The sequence below is a fragment of the Neopsephotus bourkii genome, unplaced genomic scaffold (genome assembly GCF_033783945.1).
Source record: "Neopsephotus bourkii isolate Nb327-2 ecotype Australia unplaced genomic scaffold, CSIRO-AGI_Nbou_v1 NB_1768, whole genome shotgun sequence".
NCBI lineage: Eukaryota > Metazoa > Chordata > Aves > Psittaciformes > Psittacidae > Neopsephotus > Neopsephotus bourkii.
In genome coordinates, this window is record NW_026902242.1 from 11,615,041 (window position 1) to 11,635,004 (window position 19,964).

Below are 19,964 nucleotides of genomic sequence, written 5' to 3' on the forward strand. Positions count from 1 at the left end.
CAGTGATTTCTTGCTGTCTTTCTGTCCACACCTACTCTACAAACTGGAGCAAATCAGTCATGTCTCAACACCCACCAGCTTCCTTTGGCTCACTTCACACATCCAAAAATGTCAGGACTACGAATTCCAGACCCTGCTTCTTCCTTCCACAACATGAAGGATCACCCTAGTCACACATATCCTTCTCCCCTCCCACTTCTTGTCAAATTCCACTGCCCATACTGCCACCACAGCAAGTTTCATCTGCTTGAAGCCATGAAATCATCCACTTCTTCCCAGCATCCCTCTAGAGGTTGCCTGTTGCCTGCTCTCTACCACCCAGCAGGTGAGCCCCCAGTCCTGCACATGACATTTACCCAAGGAGGTCTGACTGGAGTAAGACAAGCATTCAGGGAGGTCTAGTTTAACAAACAACATTGCATATCCTTCCTGCAGCGAGAGTTTCTTCATCATCTCCACACTGCCTGCTTTCAATCCTTTTAACACGAATTAAAGAGAAAAAGCATTCCCCTTCCATATTCTGTGCCAAGAGGATTGTTTTATTGCAAAGGTCAAGCAATCTCTTTTTACAAACCTAATTGGAGTCTAACTCCAATGCTATCCTTGCGAAGCAGTCCTGTCCTCTCTTTTTCCACTCTAAAAACCCTACTCATGGTAACTCTGCACCACGTGGTAAATGTTAAAGAATTCATACAGCAGTTTTAGTGCAACTAAATCTTAACTTCTGAGTAAGGCAAATTAAAGATCACAGTTAAAGTAGGCCAAAGTGTATCACTATCTGCAAGCTGGAAAGTTAGAGAACCCTTCACAGGCTCAGGCCTTGAGAAGTGCAAGGTTCAGCTGCTGCACCCTCCACATCTAACAGAACAGTGTCACAAACACCAACGCCAGAAGGTTGTAGCTACGGCTCAGCGCCAAATAGCTGACAGCCATCTCCTTTTCAGAAAAGCCTGATCAGAACACTACAGCAGAGCCATAATTCAGGATTTAATGACTAAGATGACCATGGAGCTGAAAATGTGATGCATTCCAGGTTTAAATTATAAATGATAGTGACAGCTCAAGTTAAAATTATACATTTTCATTCCCCCTTCATGCTTATGAATAAATAAGAATGAACGAAAGGTTACAGTGGCTTTTTGCACGCTGTCAGCAAACAAATACTGTGACATATATTCACAATGCACAGTCAAGATTCAGCACCAAAAAAATGCACAGGGCTGCACATAGCATGGTTTTAAATAACAAAAGGACAAAACAGTTTATTACCTCTTCTAGGATCAGAGCCACAAGACCTACCTTGTATCAAAGATCTGCCCCAGAGAGGAACACTCAGAGGGTAGCTATTTACATATGAAAGGATATCAAAAGGTTGCTGAAGCTTCCATGTCTTTCATGAGCTGGTTTTGATCAATCTCCTGTCTTGGGTCTACTGCAGTTGAAAAACTCCTCAAAGGGAGATCATTTATGGTAATTTAACTGAATTAAGAGGGCCAGTTTTGAGTCATCGCGTCAGAGTCACACTGCAGTCTGCAGCGTTCCTCACTTCCAACACTATCCCAGCATAAAGGCAAAAAGGCACCATGGACCTCGCATTTCCTGTTGAACACCCAGCTCAAACACAGACCTGTAGAAATAAAAGGCCTTGACTGACAAACACCTATTGAGGAGAAGCAAATGAACATGCACACACAAGCACACAAACACTGGAAAACTGGAATACCTTTACCCATGAAGCATCTAGTAAACCGGTACAACTCAAAAAAGGTTATGAAGCAACTGTAATTATCACTAACACCCACACCAAAATAATGGGAACATTTGGCTCTTTCCAAGTGCTGTAACCTCATCAAAACGCTTGAGCCAAATTTGACATTTGTATCTCTATAAATAACGTGTAAGCAAAAGCAAAAAGAAGGGGGAAAAAGGAAACATTTGCAGTTCAGGGAAAGTCATCAAAACAAACATGTCCATAGTACTCAAATGCTATGCTGCATGTGGGAATCTGATGATCTTTTGAATGGGTGAAAGCTGGGCACAGAGGAAAGGCCTTCTTGTTTTCAAATTAATTATTAATCAATCTTTTCAGCCATCAACTCCCTGCAATGACTCATCCACTTTCTTTACCAAAGTCTAAATTGTTATGAGAAGACTACAATTCCACTGGACCATCACTCTCCTGAGTGCAATACTTAACCCTGACTATGAGAAAGGATTTAGTAGGGGTTCATGTCTCTCTCCCACAAGATCATGTCTCACTGAGCCTGAAAGAAAAATCACAAACCCAACCCCATTTAAGGCAAAACAGTATTTAGACTTTTTACATTGAGAGAAACAAAAGCTAAAGGGCACCCCAGCTACTCTTACCAAAGCCAGTATTCTCCTAGTGACATATGCACTGCAAAGGAGAGAATTCACATCATCAACCCTCAATAATCATGCCATCAAACAGTCAAATTCTGTTACACCAATACAGACAGTTCCTACTGTCTGCAAAGGAATTTAGTTTTATGGAAGCACAGCTTGCTTTGTAAGCTTACAAAATTAAGAACTTGATCCTATACCCCACATTCCTGTAAACTGCTTCCCAGAGTTAACAGCTCTATTAAAGCACCTAAGCTGCAAGACTGGAGCTCGGTTGGCAATAGCCATGTACAGAGCTTGCTCTTTTCCTGCGCTAAAATTATATCAGAACATTACAACACATTTACATATCTCCCACACATGCAGCTTTCTGCCAGCAGTAACAAGAGGACGACATCAAGGCTTAGAACACGTACCAGAGAGAGATAGAACAAGAGGGTGGAGTTTCCTGCAGGAACACCCAGGCTGAAGTCCAGCAGCTCCCAGGGAAGGTGCTGCCTTTCTACCAGCCTCATGCCTTCCTATCAGGCTCCCACTTAACCAGTGTCATATGTGAAACTCCAGCAAGGAAGCCTAGGAAAAAGCTTCCTATTGTTTCTCCCCTCTCCACAAGCTCCTGGCTACTGTCACAAAAAGTGGAATCGCTGCACCTTTTCCCATTAAAATGGTGTCCATTTTCCCCTATGTTCAGCCTTAGACCTACAGTGGAATAGGAAGAACAGGGGAAAAAACAGTCTCTGCTGGGTTGTCTCTCCCATATGGTTTTCATGGGAATATTTCTAGTGGCAGCCCACGCTGCTGCCCTTGATTTTAATCATGCAGAAGTAACATGAAATTCACATGACTCTTGTCAGTTTTCCAGCCACACAAGTGTTGCAAAAGCATCAATTAAAACAACCAGACCTTCTGACTTTAACCTGGCAGAGCTATAAAGAAATGCTAGGTAAGCCTCTCGGAAGAGTTTGATTTACACATTGGTTGCACAGTTATTTTCAGCAAAGCTTTTAGTCAGAAAGTAAGAACGACGACAGTGCTGGATTTCTGGCACTTTACCTCCTCCTAAGCTGCCAGTTAGAAAAACATTAAGTAAAAAGGGATCCAAGTCAAAGAAAGTAATTAAAAGTTACTCTCAATCGCAGGGAAATACCTGACCTGCTACAACTAAGACATTACTAAGGTGTGAGAGTAAGTTTAAGTGATCCTGAAAGTCAGCTGTGGCATACAGTGTCATTACTCAAGGTGTGCTACATATAGCAAGTTGAATGCTCAAGTTGTGTGGAGCTGTGGCCTTCCCTCTGATCCTTTCCAGCGGGCCATTTTTCCCAGTCCTACCCTACCATGGCAATCCAATAGCAAAGCTCAGTTAAAATGCAAACAGAACAAGTCAATTAATCCGAAACTCAGGAAAGTCTCAAATATTGTGTAGGAAAAGAACTGAAAACAAGCCCATACAAGTGAGACAGTAAAACAAGACTAAATACAATACCTCAAATAACTATTTATTAATGCTTGTGTTACAAAGCTGCATGGGAAGTGCCTTTGTGCCATAATTCAATGAAAACACAACTAGAAAAAAAAAGAAACTATCAAAAATGATGTTTGCTACTGTCAAATCAAGCCAACTATGCACCATGCACATGGGAATAAGATACTACTCAAGGAAGCAGGCTTTCTGACACCAGCATACTTGGGATCTAAATTACCATGGATCAGGGAACGGAAAAATGCAGAACCGCATGAAAGGAAGGCAAACCCAGCTTACAAAATAGCAGTGAGTCAGCTCCTGAGGACTGGTCTGTGATTGCTCTGAAAACAAGATGCACATTCCTCATGTGCCCTCCGGTTGTTCAGAATGAAAACATGCCCATCTCCTAACTATGCTTTTAATATGGGAGATGATAGTCCAAAAGAAAGTGTCAAGAAACATCAGTTTAACCCATTCAGACTTCAGAGAACATTCTCAACCAGTGCTAATCCACATAACCTTTTAACCCTATCCACATCTATGTAATGTTTGGTGCAAGAATAAGCAAGAAACACATCTCTGGCCTCTGATCACTCAGAAATAGCTTATCTTAGGGGTACCTCCAACACTAAAAGGTCATTGAGTTATTTTTAAGAGAATCTTTCTAAAATGCCATGACCCTTTAGCCTGCCTAGTTCCATCATCTGTCAGACTAACCAGAAAGCCAAGAATAAGCTCCAAGGCCTTTTGTGACAAACTGTGAAACTCAGACATTTAATATTATAAGGAATACTAAGTAACTACACTCAGCATTTACTTGGAGAGCACAATATTTGTCCTCATTCAAAAAAATCAAAGATCACTGTCAGGTTTTCAGAACCCTTCTTCCCCTTAGAAGCACCACTGGCTGCAACCATTTCTCTCCTCGACCACAATATAGCTCATTTTGTTGTTGTTTAGAGACTATCTTTCTGGTCTTCTGCTCTTTTTTTGTTTTCAGATGTTAGTGATGAGTGGGGCTTTTCCTGCTATATTGACTATTTCTGAAAACAAAAAGATAAATAATACACATACTCAAAGAATTACTGAAGCACACATACAGTGAAAAGCAGGTCAAATAAGTCAGCCCTATCAATATCACTTTGCTGATGAGTATTTAACTGCTGGCCACTGACTAGCATGCCAGCATACACTGACCAGAAGCACCATGTCCAACCCGTCCCAAAAGAACAGAAACCTTGACACTGGCTCATTTTAGGGAAAGGATTAGAAGTTCCTATTTTCAGGTGTTCTTGCACACTGAATCCCTCTGCCAGATACTGCAGTTTATCATTGTCAACACTTACATTACAGAAGTACCTAGAGGCCTCAAGTAGGTCAGGGCTTCAGTACGCAAGGTAGAGGATAGATGCATAATACTTGACAGTCTTTGACTCATCATATTTTTCTATTTCAAGTGTTTGCCTTCCCACTGAAACAGCTATGTGAGCAACCCACACAAGCAAAAGAAACTCAATGACACTGCAGAAAAATCCCACCCAAGTTCTACCACCGATGTGATTGGATACAAGGAAAACAGAAGTAGCTCTACCTTATTACATGTAAAATCTAGCTCAAGTCAAAGCAAAGCAAGTTTGGGGCTTTTCAGTCTGGCACAGCTCCAGCTATTGTAACAAAGACAGAAGTGACTGTTGAAATAAGCTTTAGCGAGTGGTTATGGATGAGCGCTCCACTTCTCATTTTCCCATCCCCTACAACCTAGACATAACCTTTTAGTGGAACAGTATGTTTCTCAGTTGTTGCCTTCAGACTGAAGCCTGGCTGAGACAGACCAGGAATGCAAAACCAAACCAAACCCATTTACATGAGCTGTAGGGAGAGAGACTGCAGGCAGAGCGCTAAAAAGCATGTTTGCATACTTAAAATTAGCCACATTAAAGGTGGACAAATGTGCCATAAATCTGAAATGAAGTTTAGGTGATGGAGCTCTTGGCAACCTGATCATTTTACCAAGCTGACAGCCAGTTAGCCCAGACTGTCTCAGCCTAAATACACATACCAAGACAGCACAATCCAGGAGTGGACCAATACATTCCCATAACATTAACACATTAACCATGCTTCTTGCTCCACACTGCTGTCCCATCTTTCTGCTCCACAACCACCCACTTCTGCCTTCCCAAACACTCATCCACGCCCTGCAGAGCTTCCCTGCAACTTCCCATCCCGTCGTTCCCTCAGCTGGAAAAGGAAATACTGGTGTCGCTGTGGATCTTGTGGATTATTTCCCAGATCCCGCAGAACATAAGAGTTAAGGGAACAGGAATGAGACTGATGCCTTATTGATCAAATCAATTCTAATTACGCACAGAAATATTTCCCATAGTTTCCAGTAATACACTGAGCAAGAGCTACTTCATGAAATGCAAAATCAGGTAAGTAGGAAGTTTGGGAGTTTATTGCTCAGCAACAAAGGCCAGGATTTCATATATTCAGTCACCAGAGGAAGCGAAATGTTATAATTGCAAGCAAACTCTAACACTTGAAATAATAAATACAACTAGAAAAATGTATTATTTATTGAAATTCAAATTTTTCTAGGAGAGGCTCATAAAAAGCTAAGGACAGAGTAACACAATATTACAGCTAAACCACAGCAGCACTAAAACAACTGGGCAACAAAGAGCTATTTGTTTTTTCCTTGCAGATCTCACTCTTACACACACACCCACCCACCTTGACTGTCTGAGGCATCATTCAATAACGTCACCAACTTCTTGGGGTATGTTCTTTTCATACTGTGGTACAAATACTAAACAATGTTAGGCCCATCTGCACAAGGAAAACCAGGTCTTGGAATGGTGAACTTTTCCCAATCCCAGCCCAACCCCTTCTGTGGTTTCTCAACTGCTGGAAGTGTTTCATCTCCCCGTGAAACCAAATCAGGTATGGTCAAGGATGGGCATACCTTACCCTTTAATGCTGAACCTCACTATGCTGATCCGGTGCTCCAGCATTCACAGCCAGGCTCTAAGAGAACATGTACACTGATGGTGCTACACTATTCAAGAGAGCTTCATCTACTGAAGACAATGCACAAAGCTTGAGGGAGTGACCATACACTGAGAATCTCTTCCCATCTATCAGAACATACTTTCTGAGATTTCAGTCAAGAACTGAGCACAGGTAAATACTTCAAAACAACATCATATTGTGTCAAAACACATAGCTAAGATTACCACAGCCTACTGAATTCGGTACACATCCAGTAGGAAACAGGTCTATACACATGGAAATGTGCCCTGTGCCATTACTCCACTGACAGTTCAAAGAGAGCACTGGATTTTGACTGGGGTCAGGCTTGCAGGAGGACAAGTGGGCTGGAAGCAATAATGCTCATGGACATGTGGCTGTGGGGATTGGCTTTTGGGACAAGTCTCCTGTCCAAGCAAAGAGATATGGGAGCAGAAACAGTGGAGAAATATAACACCAAAGCAGGTCTATTTTCCAGCTTCTGTATCTAAAGTTCACACAGAAAATTCTGCTGGGAGGACAGGAAGGAAGAGAAAGTAAGCTGACACTAAAACTGTAACACTGGAGCGAGGCACACAGAAGTCCTTTTCGTTGCAAAAGAGTAGTCAAAATGCCATCTATGCCTACATTTAAGCAAAAACCTATTTCTGCCTTGAGGCAGCCTTGGCAATAACACTGTTGCAAGAAAAAAAAAACCTGGTTTATTGGTTTAGGGAGGATTGAAATGAATTCTAATTTATTGTCAATTAATACACTTCTAATTACTGTGCCTGGCATTGGAACACACAGGGGTGAGCCAAATCTTGCTCTCCAACCCCACTACCATACCTGGCATCCCACTGCTGCCTATTATCTGCACATAGTAAGCAAATAGCTTATACAGACAAGTTGTTCTTAAACTAAAAGCACATCAGTGAAACATGATCTAAAATAAACCAGCTCTGTTTGAGGATATCACTATTTCCCCTGGCGCTTCAGGGTTCTGCAGCTGCAGAAATTCCTCTAAACAAATCAAAAGAGCTTAAAGCTTATGCTCCCACGAAAAAGGTTTCCAGGCAAATATTATATACATACATATACATATACACACACACACACACTCACTCCATCACAGTAACCAGGCCAGAACACTTGCCTGGGATAGCCCCTATCCACACTAACATTTTGCTGATATAGCTGCATCAGCCAAGATCAGTGTTTTTTCTTGCTTCCAAACCACACCAGCAGAAACCTCACTGCAGAAGCCCTTTGAGTGGCTGCTAAAGCTTTGTGCCTGCATAAAACGTTTCTTTCTCAGGACCCAGTTTAAGCAGCACCAGCAGAAAAATTCATGCTGTAGTTGTAGCGGCACCCCAGCAGGAAGTGGTGAGACTGGGTAACTGGGCATACAGGAGGGGTGAAGGCAAAGCAGAGCATTGCATCAGTCAAACTTACGTCAACAGCAAAAAGGAGGAAGCAGTAACTGTCATCACACCAAATTTGTGCCAGCAGAAACTAAACTGCAAAGTCACAATCCTATTACAAGAAGTAACAGCAGTAGAATTCAGTGGTAGGACTGACCAGCTTTAGTTGGACACATGTGGCATAGCATCTTTCTGCTTGAGTTTTTACAGATTGTTTTATGTGTGATGTATAATCTTAAGAAACAGACTGCCTGAAAACATTATGTGCTAGCAATGCCATTTATATCAATTAGATACTAATCCTATTCCCCCCACAAGAGATGACTGTCAGCCAGGTTAACTGTTTCACTACTGATAAGACAGGCATCACCATTTCCTTGCTAAAATCTGTCTCTCAGCTACAAAACATCTGTAAAAGCCTCTCAGAGTAAAACCACTCATGTATTTCCCCATCTAGAAGTAAATAAGCTGTCCACTCTTCTTGATGAGTTGGCATTATAAGGATGCTCACCCTGACTACATGAAAAGTACACAAGAATAGCAAAATGTGGGTTAGAAAATAACAAAAAAAGATTAAGGAAGAGTCAGTACAGTTATAAAGACTGCCCAATCTGTGCTTCTACTCAAATATGAATCTTCTCTGTCCCATCCAACAAAGCAAAACAGATCTGGCTGCAGGTTATCTAGCCTGCCACATCACATCAATGCAAAAACCAGTAAGGTCTGGCTGCAGAATTTAGGTCAGCTTGTCTGCAGAGTCCATAAGGTCTTGCACACAGCCATGAATTTCCTAGTAATGCTTCAGTAATCCCTCTTCATCCTACTGTGCTGTATTTTACTAGTAGCTGCTAGCTTTCCTTTAATTCCCCAGCAAACACTCTCCACAGAAGGGATGTTTGCAGGTGAATGAGCCACCATCTCTTCCCTGGGAAGCAGGAAGCTAGCTGTTCAATCAAATAAATGCCGATCCTTATTTCTAAAGACAAGTGAAGGGTTCTCAATCCAAGCTAGAGAAAGACTTCCCTTTTATAACCACACAAGGAAAGATCGAATCAGAGCTGGAAATTACCCTAGAATGTAAGGAGTGTTTTTCTGAACATATCATGTGCACAAACCCCCACTGTTTCCACCTAGGTCAGTAAATAAAAAAATAACAAAAATGTGACTAATAAATTCAGACAGATGCTGGTACTTCTGGAGAGAAAGCATCACTTGAGGTGAAAGATACTGTGCCTCTTCAAAGAATGCTTCCCTCTAGAAATGAATTGTGGGCCACTACCAACCCAGGTGTTATATGAGCACTCAGCATAAGCAGTAGCCTTGTTTTCATTAATGTATCAAGGTGCATAAAAGTCTTCTCAAGACATGGTCCTTGGAGCAGGAGTTCCACATAAACTGGAAAGTACAGTTACGTAAGGAAAAAAACCCCAGTAACTTGAGTACAATAAATCAAAACCTTGAACTTGTCTGAGCATCTTCATACAGCCAGATGAACTAAGTCTCCTTAAGTATGACAACCTGGAAGATGTGAGTGCCAGAATAAATACCCATTTCTGAGAACAGCTTGTGGAAATCTCATCAAATAAAAACACAGCTACCAAGCTGAAAGCTGGTTTTGTCTTAAAACCCATTAAAACCCATTATTCTGTTACTTCGCTATGCTCTTACGGTTGCCACATAACGTGCTCCTCAAAAGGTGGCCCTTACATCTCCCTGCTGGAAGAAACAATAAAGCTTAGGAACTCTTTCCTCAAGACATCAAATTGCTCTTTGACACTGAAACATTAGTTAAGAGTACTCCTAGTCCATTTTTTCTAACTCACATGGAGCCTGGATACAGGTATTAACAAACACAGACTGAGTTGCACCGCACATTACATGTGTAAATCAAATACCCTAGAAAACACAGAACTGCATTTATGTTTACCTCAGATACATCATGTAACTCAATCATACAGTATGCACCCATACCAGGCCACAGATGATGCGGCTGTCATTACTGGCCCACCATCTTACCGCACATACTAGCAAGACTTTGCAAGGAACAGAACCCTATTTTTATAACTCATTCACAGTTTCCCATCAACTCTGCATCAGACAATCCCCACTCGTGGCTCAGTACCTGATCAGGCTGTGCTCCTTCTCCTTCCTCCTCCGGCTTCAGCTGGGCTGAGCGCTGGCTCCAGGTGGCTCTGGAACACCAAGCCAGGCGCTGATGGTCACTTTCTCATTTTGACAAGCACCATGCACTCTTCCTGTATAAAAACAAACTGCTGTGAGTCAAAGCAGCCAAATAAAATGTTGATGCTAGTGGGGTGTGAAAGAAATGCCACTCTGCAGCACAGAAGCAGAATGTCAGTCCTCTTTTCGCCACTGATCTCTGAGGAGTGCTGAGCGCACCCTGATTTTAGTAGTTTCTGAAAGACTAAATGAGCTGCCCTGTTCTTGAAGAGCAGAGATTCCTCAAACTACCAATTTGCCATTTCCCACGTATTTTCTTAAATATACTGGCTCATCCAAACTTAACCAAGGGTCCTGCCGTTTCTATGCTACTGCTCCCCTGTTATCACCATGAAAGCTAGATCAGATCCCAGTGACGTAGTAGCTGCACATTGCGCGTGCTCCACATAACCACTTTGATGACACTTGGATTGCTGCATTACCTTGACTCACTGAGCTGCCTGGAAAACCTCTGGAACACACCTCTACCCCCAGGATGGACAAAATGGGGAACAACTGGGATTCCTCCCCCTCCTCCTTCAGCCCAACACTTCCACCAGCCAAGACCACAGCGTGGCTGCCTTCACCTCCAGTGACTCAGAGGCTCCAGGGCAGAGCAGAGCTCACAGATGCAAAGCAACCACTCAGCAAAAGGAACAGCCAGACTTCAGCAGGTAATTCACGAGTATTTATTTTAGTTTGCTGCTTATTAAGTATGCCTCCTTACAGATCAAGTATTCCACAGTAATTGCCTCCAATCAACAAACACCCAGAAAGCTGCTATGTAGACCAGTGCTGCTCCATAGCTGAAAGAAGTCCCCTAGCCACAGGCATGATTCCACAGGACTCTTGTGTGCACAGCAGGCTGGCCAGCACTGCCTCTCTGCCCTTCCTGTGCCTCTCCTGCCCTGGCTGTGTCCCAAGCCATTCCTAGCACCACCAATCACTACACCCTGCTGACACACTGCTGAGCATGGAGATGCTCCACAGCCAAGGCTCAAAGCAGGGACAACGGGCTGCATCCCCTGCTTTAGCACCAGCACATTGCCTCCATGCCAGCAGTGAGCTACTCTGCCATAAGGGTCTGAGCTGAGTGCCAAGCACCTGCCTGAGCTGCTCCCAAAGCACTGCACAATAAAAGGCAAATGGAACCCCCAACACACAGACAATTCCCTCCCAATTTATTTCCCAAGGCTTTTTCAGGGCTGGCCCCTGCTGGCATTCAGAAGCCTACAGAAGCAAGCCCCGTGTCATGCTTTCCACTGAGAACACTTTAAAGGTCAGCAGGAACCTGCTGTGCCAGGTTTCTTATCCTGGGTGTCTACTGCTAAAAGGAAGATAGGGAAGACACTGACAAATACACAGATAAAACATACATCTTAAAGAATTTCCGCCTTTAAATGGGTTGGAGTGGTCAAGTATTCAAGAGAACTAAACCCCCTTTTTTTGCAGCATATATCACCAGCACTGTAGTTTTCAGAGCCTGTTGTCTTTTAAATACACAAGGGGGCGGGGTGGGGGGTGGGGGGGGAACGTTCTGCCTAGATACTTTACATAGGTCTATTGCACACAAGTTTCAAACAGACCTTTGGATGTTCCAGACCCTGACAGAAAACACTCTCAACAGCCAGAGCCATTCACCTTGGGTGTTTCTGTAATCATTATCCATGAGGTCAGAGACCCAGGTAAGAAGGGCTTAAGCAGAGGTTACCATGCTCTCCAACCCCAACTTGGCAGCCAGCCCAAAGGCAACAAGCAGGTTTTAAAAGCAGAAGGCAAAGGCAGCTTCCACCTCCAGAGGAGAACTGTGCTTTTTGAAAATGCATCAGCATTTAAGGAAAGGTGTCTGGAGAGGCCAAACAGCAGCACCACCACGCATGGTAAGGCATGAAAGAACAGGAGAGCCTATTTTGCAAGAGTTGTATCACAGTCTGAAGGACTGATGAGGTTCATCACCACCACGCATCCCCTTTCCAGAACAGACTGAGCACATGAATTGGCTCATACCTGGAGAAGATGCCATGTCCTATATGCTGTAGCCTACATGTGGTCACCTTCATTTGTACAGTCACTTGACCAAACATCTTTTCCATTAAGGAAAACGCTATTTCTGTTGTGCTTAACTGAGGCTGCATTTAACATGGGAACAATCATTGGTCACAGAGTGAAAAAAATCAGATGATGCCCTAACAGAGCAAATTGTTATAAAGAATGGAGGAGGGAAATCATGGTATTTTGGGGAAGAAGTGGAGATCTTGGAAAAAAAACCTTCACGTAATAAAATAAGTGAGGCAGTTCCAGTCATTAGAGGTTTAACACAACTCAGTTCTACATGTATCTCCAAGTACCCAGCCAACAGGAGACTTTTGACATCTTTCTCCCTTTTTGCTGTATAAAAACAACAAACCACCACACGGGAAAAATGTCATGCCATCAAGAGAGAAGAAAAATCCCAAAACAGCCCAGAAACCGACCGCAGAAGCATTGTCAGAAGTAGCAATGTAACATAACCATATAAACACCAGATTTTGCTGCTATCTGAGTGAGGTTTCACAATAGCTTAAGCTGATTTGTGGCCACCCTGCTGCTTAACGCTCCCACTCTGTCCCCTGGTGTGTGCCTGGGAGAAGCCTCCTGCCAGATAAAGGCACAGGCGGGTGGGCAAGAAGGCAAGACTTCCCCTTTCATCAGTAGGGTGAGATCAAATCTGCTGTAGCTGGTCTTAAAACCACAGTCCCTTTGGAAAGCACCTTAGGCATTGCTCCCACTCCATGGGAGCCCACAGGATCCCACTGGTGCTCCCTGCAGAGCTCATTGTCCATGCTAAAAATCTCACTGCAGCTTTTCACATGCCACCCAACAAGCCCTTTATTTCAGCAGCTCCCTGTAATTCTTTCCTTCCCTTTGTGGCCACCTCCTCTTCTCTTCACCTCTCCCCTCCATGAGCTATGTGCAAGCTTCTCCCCACTTCCTCTCTTCTGTTGCAGACAGCAAGAATCTAACCAAGACATTAACAACTCAAATCTTGCTGGGCAAGCAGGCACAATTTCCCAGTGCTATAGGTAACCTGTTTGATCCACAAGCAGTAAGAGGGGGGACAACTGCTGGTAGCATTGGTATTGCATTCTTTAGCAGACAGCAAGCCAAAAATGTAAAATCTTACAAGTTCAGACAGCAAGCAAGTAAATAATCAGACATTAACATGGAGGAGTTAACAGAAGTCAGCAGTTATCAGAGCATTGAAGGCCACCAGCCTCTTTATTCACAAGGGACAGCAGAGGAGCACTCTGTTCCTCACACAGCCCAGTTTAATACTGGTTGTGACCAGGCTGCTGTGCACGTGGACAGACCACAGTTTTACAACACAAATTAGCCAGGTACAAAACCATTTGGCTAAAACCACACTCATACCAGTTCAACCTGTAAAGTTTATAGGTGCCTGTAATGCATACTTAAGTTCACAGGGGTCTGTATTTGCAACATGCATTCAAGCTGACTGCAGACCTGGCCATTCATCTATAACCATTATAGTCCTGATTCTGGACATGCCAAATGAAGAGAATTCATACCCTTTCCACATGCAGAACAGTACATACAACTTCATGCTTTAAGATTTTCTTTTATATTTACTCACACTTTATCTCCATCTTGTTACTTCCTTTCCTCTGCCACACCGTTATTCTCTTCTTTTGCACTGTTGCATGCCTCTCATGGTTTTATTTTCATAGACATGTTCTACTATTTTTGTTCTCATGCAACTCTGGCCTCAGCAGCTTCTTTCTTTAAAGTCTGCTCTGGTTACTCTGATTGACATTAACAAGGACAGTCTTAAATTCACCTTTCAATCTAGGTACATCTTAAATCAAATTACATGATAAATAAACAAAGCGTAACCACAAATTTTAACCACTAGAAATAGTCTTGTCCAAACCACTGCATTATTCATTTTCCTGATTTATTATTAGTACAATCCTGTCTCATTCTCAGTCCACTCTTCTCTCATTATTCTCCTGTTAGACTCTTTCCTACCCACTTTCCATGGGGGCACTAGCAGTGACCCAACTCAACTTCTGCAGCGCACATGAGCATTTGTGTATTTGCATTCCTCCACTTCCTTGTTTCAAGAGCCAACAGATTTGTTGTCAGAGCGATAAGGACTGAAGCAAAATCACCAAGCCAGTCTTCCCTTTCTGCCTGCTTATAATGCCAATGAGGTAAAAACAGCAAAGAAATTAGTATGAGTTATGAAACAGCAAACATGAAACTTTAAAAGAATCAAGTGCATGAAAAGTTTCATTTCCCTTTTGTCAGTTCCTCTTCTAAGCTAGGTAGTTTAGGCTTTATTTCTTAATTTAATTAGACAGAAAGCAAGTCCATGAAAGTTTCTGGATGGCAGCCACTGAGAGGAACCCTGTATGGAGACTTCTCAGTTTGTATTCTTAAGCACCACTCAGATTAAGCATGAAGTCTGGTTCCACAGTGCATCTATGATGAAGGCAATTGCTAATGCATGTGGAAAGTGCTTGTAACCATAGTTGTGCTTGAACAACAAAGCAAGCTAGTGCACTGCCTTTCACACTTCTCACTACAAGTTTCAATGAACAGGCTGCCAGACCAAACTCATTCCAATCCTCCCTCTCCACAAAGCATACACAAACCACTATGTACAAATATGCAAGATAGACATTTTTGAATCCTTCACTGACATTTGCATTGGTTTAGTGGCCAAGGTTATACTGAACAATCCAAATGACATCAGCTTAACTCCACGTTCCTCCGTGCAGGACTGCAAACGTGACAAAATGCCTATTGCATAATATTTCTGTATAAAATATTCGTATTCACAGAGGAAGCTTTTGCACTAAAAGGTTATTTTCAATCATTAGCAAATCAGCACTGTATAAGCATGGGGTTTCAATCAGAGCATTTGAGACAGGCAACAGACTATATTTTCTGTTGACATAATAGGACAAAATCAACTTTGCATGTGCGCTCATCAAGATATATGAAAGATCTCCCCAGGGTTGCCAGCTTTTCTTTTGACCTTAAGGTACTGCAAGGTTATAGAACTGCCTTCGTCTCCAGCACACACAGCTTCAGCAAACCTGGGCTAATGTAGCTCTTTATGCAAGTTCTCACACCAGCTCAAAGTGCGCAAGTTTTCTCTCCTTCATACCCTGCAATAGCCAAAGAACAGGCAGATAATCAGACTTCATAGCCATACACACATCCTATGCACTTGTTTTCTCCTTAAAAGCTATAATCCCAAATTGGAAAATCACTGCAGCAAGGGTAAAGTGCTTCAAACAAAGTCCACAAGTAATGCTTCTTTTAGTGGGCATGTTGGTATCTGTGGCATTGGCCAGACTTGAAAACACTAGAGGTGCGGCAGCACTGGCTTCTGTAGAACCCAAGGGCAATCAGGAACACCTTTTATAGAGAAACTTATCTCAGTGCTGACTTGTAAAGAATGAAGTCCAAGTGAGAAAGAAACCCAAACAACAACAACAACAACAACAACAAAAAAACACCCAAACCTCAAAAAAACCCAACCCTGCACCTTGGCTGTGGCTTTGAAGCCATTGGGTTGCATGGAGGTGGTAGGAGCCTGCCTCACTGCTTCACTGCAAGGGCCATAAAAAGCCTTTGTGCTTGGCTTTTTTTTTGCTATTGTGCATATCTGTACATAATGAACCTAGGGAAGGGGTCCTGTTGTTGTAGGTCTCACCCTATTTACTAGCTCCATGTCAGATAAGACACCTAGAAGGGCAACAAACACATGCATTTAGGCAGCCTCACATATGGTCTTGACACACAGGGGAAGTCATCAGGAGATGGGACTCAGACAAATACTGCGCTAGTGAACAGAGAGGGATTTTAAAACTCTTAACAAGTAGCAAGGCAGGCCACAAGAACCAGGCAATTTCTTTTCTATTGATCACACAATACAAAATGCAGGACCATGGTGAATGAAGGTGATTGCTATTCTCACCCGCTGCTGGCTGCCACATGCTTTCAGCCTGGTTATTGTTTCTGCTTCTTAACCAGTTACCTTCACCAAGACAAGGATCTCTGAAACAAAAAATCTGAGCAAAAGATAACTTTCCTCCTCCTCTAACAGTGGCTGTATTTTACACCATCACTGTTCCTGAAATCTTGAGTATCGCAACTCCTTCAGTCTTAGAACAAATCACTTCTGATGAAAGAGCTCAAGTGGAAAGAAGGAAAATTATAGGTAGCAACATTTCTGAGACTACATGAACAGCGTGCTTTCATATCCTGATTTATACGTGAGGGGGAGGAAGAAGGGAAGGTATTTCTTCTAAAACAGTGCCAACAAACAGGTCCTTGGTGCAGCCACTCTCCTCCCACACCACTGCTTGCCTTCAAGTGTTGGGCAAAAGTGGCATTTTGCTGGCTTGATCCCAAGAACACAAACTTCCTCCTCCCAAGGATATCTCCCTGAACATTCTGGCAGCTGCTACATGAAGATCTTTTGAGCTTCTCTTCCTATCCATTTCCTGGAGGGGGACAGGAACCTGCTCTTGCAAGACTGGAAGAACAGAGCTGAAGGGAATACAGAAGTGACGAGAGCTTCAATTCTTTTAATTACAGATATTTGTGGTGAGACAAAGACTGAAGCAGTGTCAGTTAAAATTGATGATGTGGAAATTAGTATTACTGATGGTACTAGAAAGTGCCAACTTTGTGACGCGCTCTCCTTTTTTATATGCCAAAACCCAATATGATTCTCAAGAAGTTAAGCACTAGAAATACTGGCTTTGTTCTTTCCTAAATTCGTCTGGAATCTCCAAGGGGAAAAAGTGTTTGGCAAGCAATCAGTACCTATTCTTTCTTACACGGTTAAAAGACAATTGCACTCAATTTGCTTAGACTAAGACATTTTGAGCCAAACCTATCCCCAACACAAGCAAGCCAAACTTCAGGAAAAAAAAGGTAGCTCAAAGTGTTCTCAAGGTAAGAGGCACTGAATAGCTTTGAAACATTAATTTTACACACTTACACAGATGATATTTATACACTTTTATAAATGTAATGCTGGTAGCTGCTAGAAAACTGCATTTCACAAACATCCTTCTCCATATTTCAGTCCTTGTTTGGCAAAATACACACCACAGCACCTCAACAACACAGCCAAGAATAAACCCTTTCAAGACTGAGCAGCTTTACTGTGACACCAGAGAGCCTTATGCACGCGTGCATACTCATGAGACTATACATGTGAGGAAAATCAGTCATGTACACAAGTCTTCACATGGTGAAGTCCACATACTCTGCACTGCTTGGAATATAAAAGCATTTAAAATGTCAGTTATGCAACAGAACAAACAAGTCTTAAAGTATAAGGTTTCTGGGGGAAATTATCTCCATTTTTCTTAATAGCTTTTTGGGGGTTTATTTGGTTTTGTTGGTTTGTTTTTTTCCCGTAGGATATAATCTTTCCAGCACAAGAAATGAATAAATAAAATAGTAAGAAAGGAAAAAAAAACAAACCGAACCAAAACCAACTGTGTAGTCTCATTTCAACTAGCAAGAAATGGAGAATTCTAAACAGCAGGAACTGAAACAATGCATTTTGGTTTTTCCTCTTTACAGAAGAAGATTTGAGTTATCATGTTAATACTGCTAGTTGTGGTTTATGAATATTTAGGGATCTACAGCAATTTTATGAATTAACTGGAAGACACAGATTGTTGTTTTTTTAAACAAATGAAAAACCTTCTGAGCTCATTATTTGGTAAAATACTAACTCTGGAACTCCCTTTTGTTTGCATCCCATTGAGAAACTAGTTTACTGGGTTCCCTACATGTCATTTATGACTCAGTAAAACAGCCATCACTGGCCCCGCACTGATTAAAAGCCTCAGGACACTGATTCATACCCAGTGATCACAGTGCCCATGTACCTCTACCAAAACTTCCCTCTGACTCTTAGCAGTGCAGGAAGAAGCAAAGGGACAAAGAGAGACGTTGGGATGAGGCACTGACTCAAAACATCCCGAGCAGCAAAAGGGAGAACTGACACAACAGCCGGTGCCATCAGAAAACATAAGGAGGGGAAGAAACTCAGCCAGGGTACAGGACCCAATTCAAAATCCACTTACTATATGGGCTGCAGCAGGCTCTGAATGGCACCTTAATACACAGAAGGAACAAGAAGACCTGGAGAAGTTAAAAGAGCTGACTTCAAGATGGGATATTTCAGTACAAAACTGCACCAAGCCACAACACGCATGGTCACAAGCGCCTTTGACCACAGGGGTGTACACACCCCTTATTTTCCTATCCTCCTGTCACTGGCAGAACCTATCACAAGCATATCACCAACAGCATTAGTTTTTTTCTCACTCTTCAGACATACAGTCAAGGAAGCTGTCCACATACAGGACACTGTGGAATCTCCGTACCACCAGCTACCCACTGCTACTGAAGAGCAGCTTGTCAGAGGTGACAGGAACATAGGATTAGGAAAAAACTGGAATACAAGAACTCTGGTTCAAGTGTGCAGCTATGTGTGTTAGTGCAACATACACTTGGTGATCCTTCCACAGCAAACATTCTCTTTGCATTGTTATTATACAGGCCTGTTCCCATTAATAATTACCTCCCTGTGATGGCAGTGTGCAGACTTTCTCCATTGCTGGTGCTGCTGCTTTAGAATTTCTCCTCCAGGTCCGAACATGCCAGACAGACTACCATTCCCCCCCCAAGGATGTCAGGACTGGTACGGGTATCTATTGTGCATATCTGCATCTTGCATTACTGCTTAATGCTGCTCGCTTCCCCACATTACCTCATTTAGCCTTCGTAAACTTTGGATCTTTATCAAAGTGATCTTGATTACGAATAACAGTACCTATTTAAGTATTCCCTCCTTATATATGGGCAAGAAAACAGATAAAACAAACGTAACAGACAACTGTTGTTCACATTAAGCAAGATATGGGCAAAGCTCCCAATGAGTTTACTACAAAGGTAATGCTTGCTCAGAAACACAGGAGAAAATGGTGTGGAGCACCAAAAAAATAGCCACAGTAGCATATTCCTACATCAGGACCTCATAAATCAGTTTCAACTAACAATAACAGGGTTTATAGGGGATCTGTAAATCACAAAGAATGAATAGGATCCTGGCCTCTGAGCAAGGCTTGGTGAATTAATTTAAGATGGCAATCAGGAGCAAGTAACGTAACAGTAACCTACCAGTCTTTGCCCTAAGTTGGAAGAAAGTGGGTTTCTTCTGCCACCACAAAAAGTGGAGGGGAAAAAATGAAAGGAAGGAAAAAAAGACACAGAGAAAGGGACTTTGCTATCCCATCTGTGATGACAGTGTTTTTTTGATAGCTCAGAGCCGTGGGATTGAAATCTCAGCACTATTCCTGCAAATTTCTCACATCCTAAAGCCATCTCCCTCAGACAAGGGGGCATGGCTATTCCCAATCTCCATTTTTAGAGGC

General features: G+C 42.5%; 2 protein-coding genes across 6 annotated transcripts in view; both read right to left on the reverse strand.

Annotated features, from left to right (window-relative positions):
* The window catches only part of LRRC8D (leucine rich repeat containing 8 VRAC subunit D), a 47,083-nt gene that overhangs the window by 25,785 nt on the left and 1,334 nt on the right, over positions 1-19,964 (reverse strand). For 2 of the 5 annotated variants that reach the window (XM_061379037.1, XM_061379038.1), the window contains exon 2: positions 10,388-10,520. The exons of 2 other annotated variants lie outside the window; for them this stretch is intronic. The gene's annotated coding sequence lies outside the window, so the exon portion shown is untranslated. Of the gene's footprint in view, positions 1-10,387; positions 10,521-15,529; positions 15,551-19,964 lie in introns of those variants that run through there. One more of the 5 variants, XM_061379039.1, reaches the window with a different exon arrangement.
* The window catches only part of F13B (coagulation factor XIII B chain), a 301,636-nt gene that overhangs the window by 20,461 nt on the left and 261,211 nt on the right, over positions 1-19,964 (reverse strand). The window lies entirely within an intron of this gene.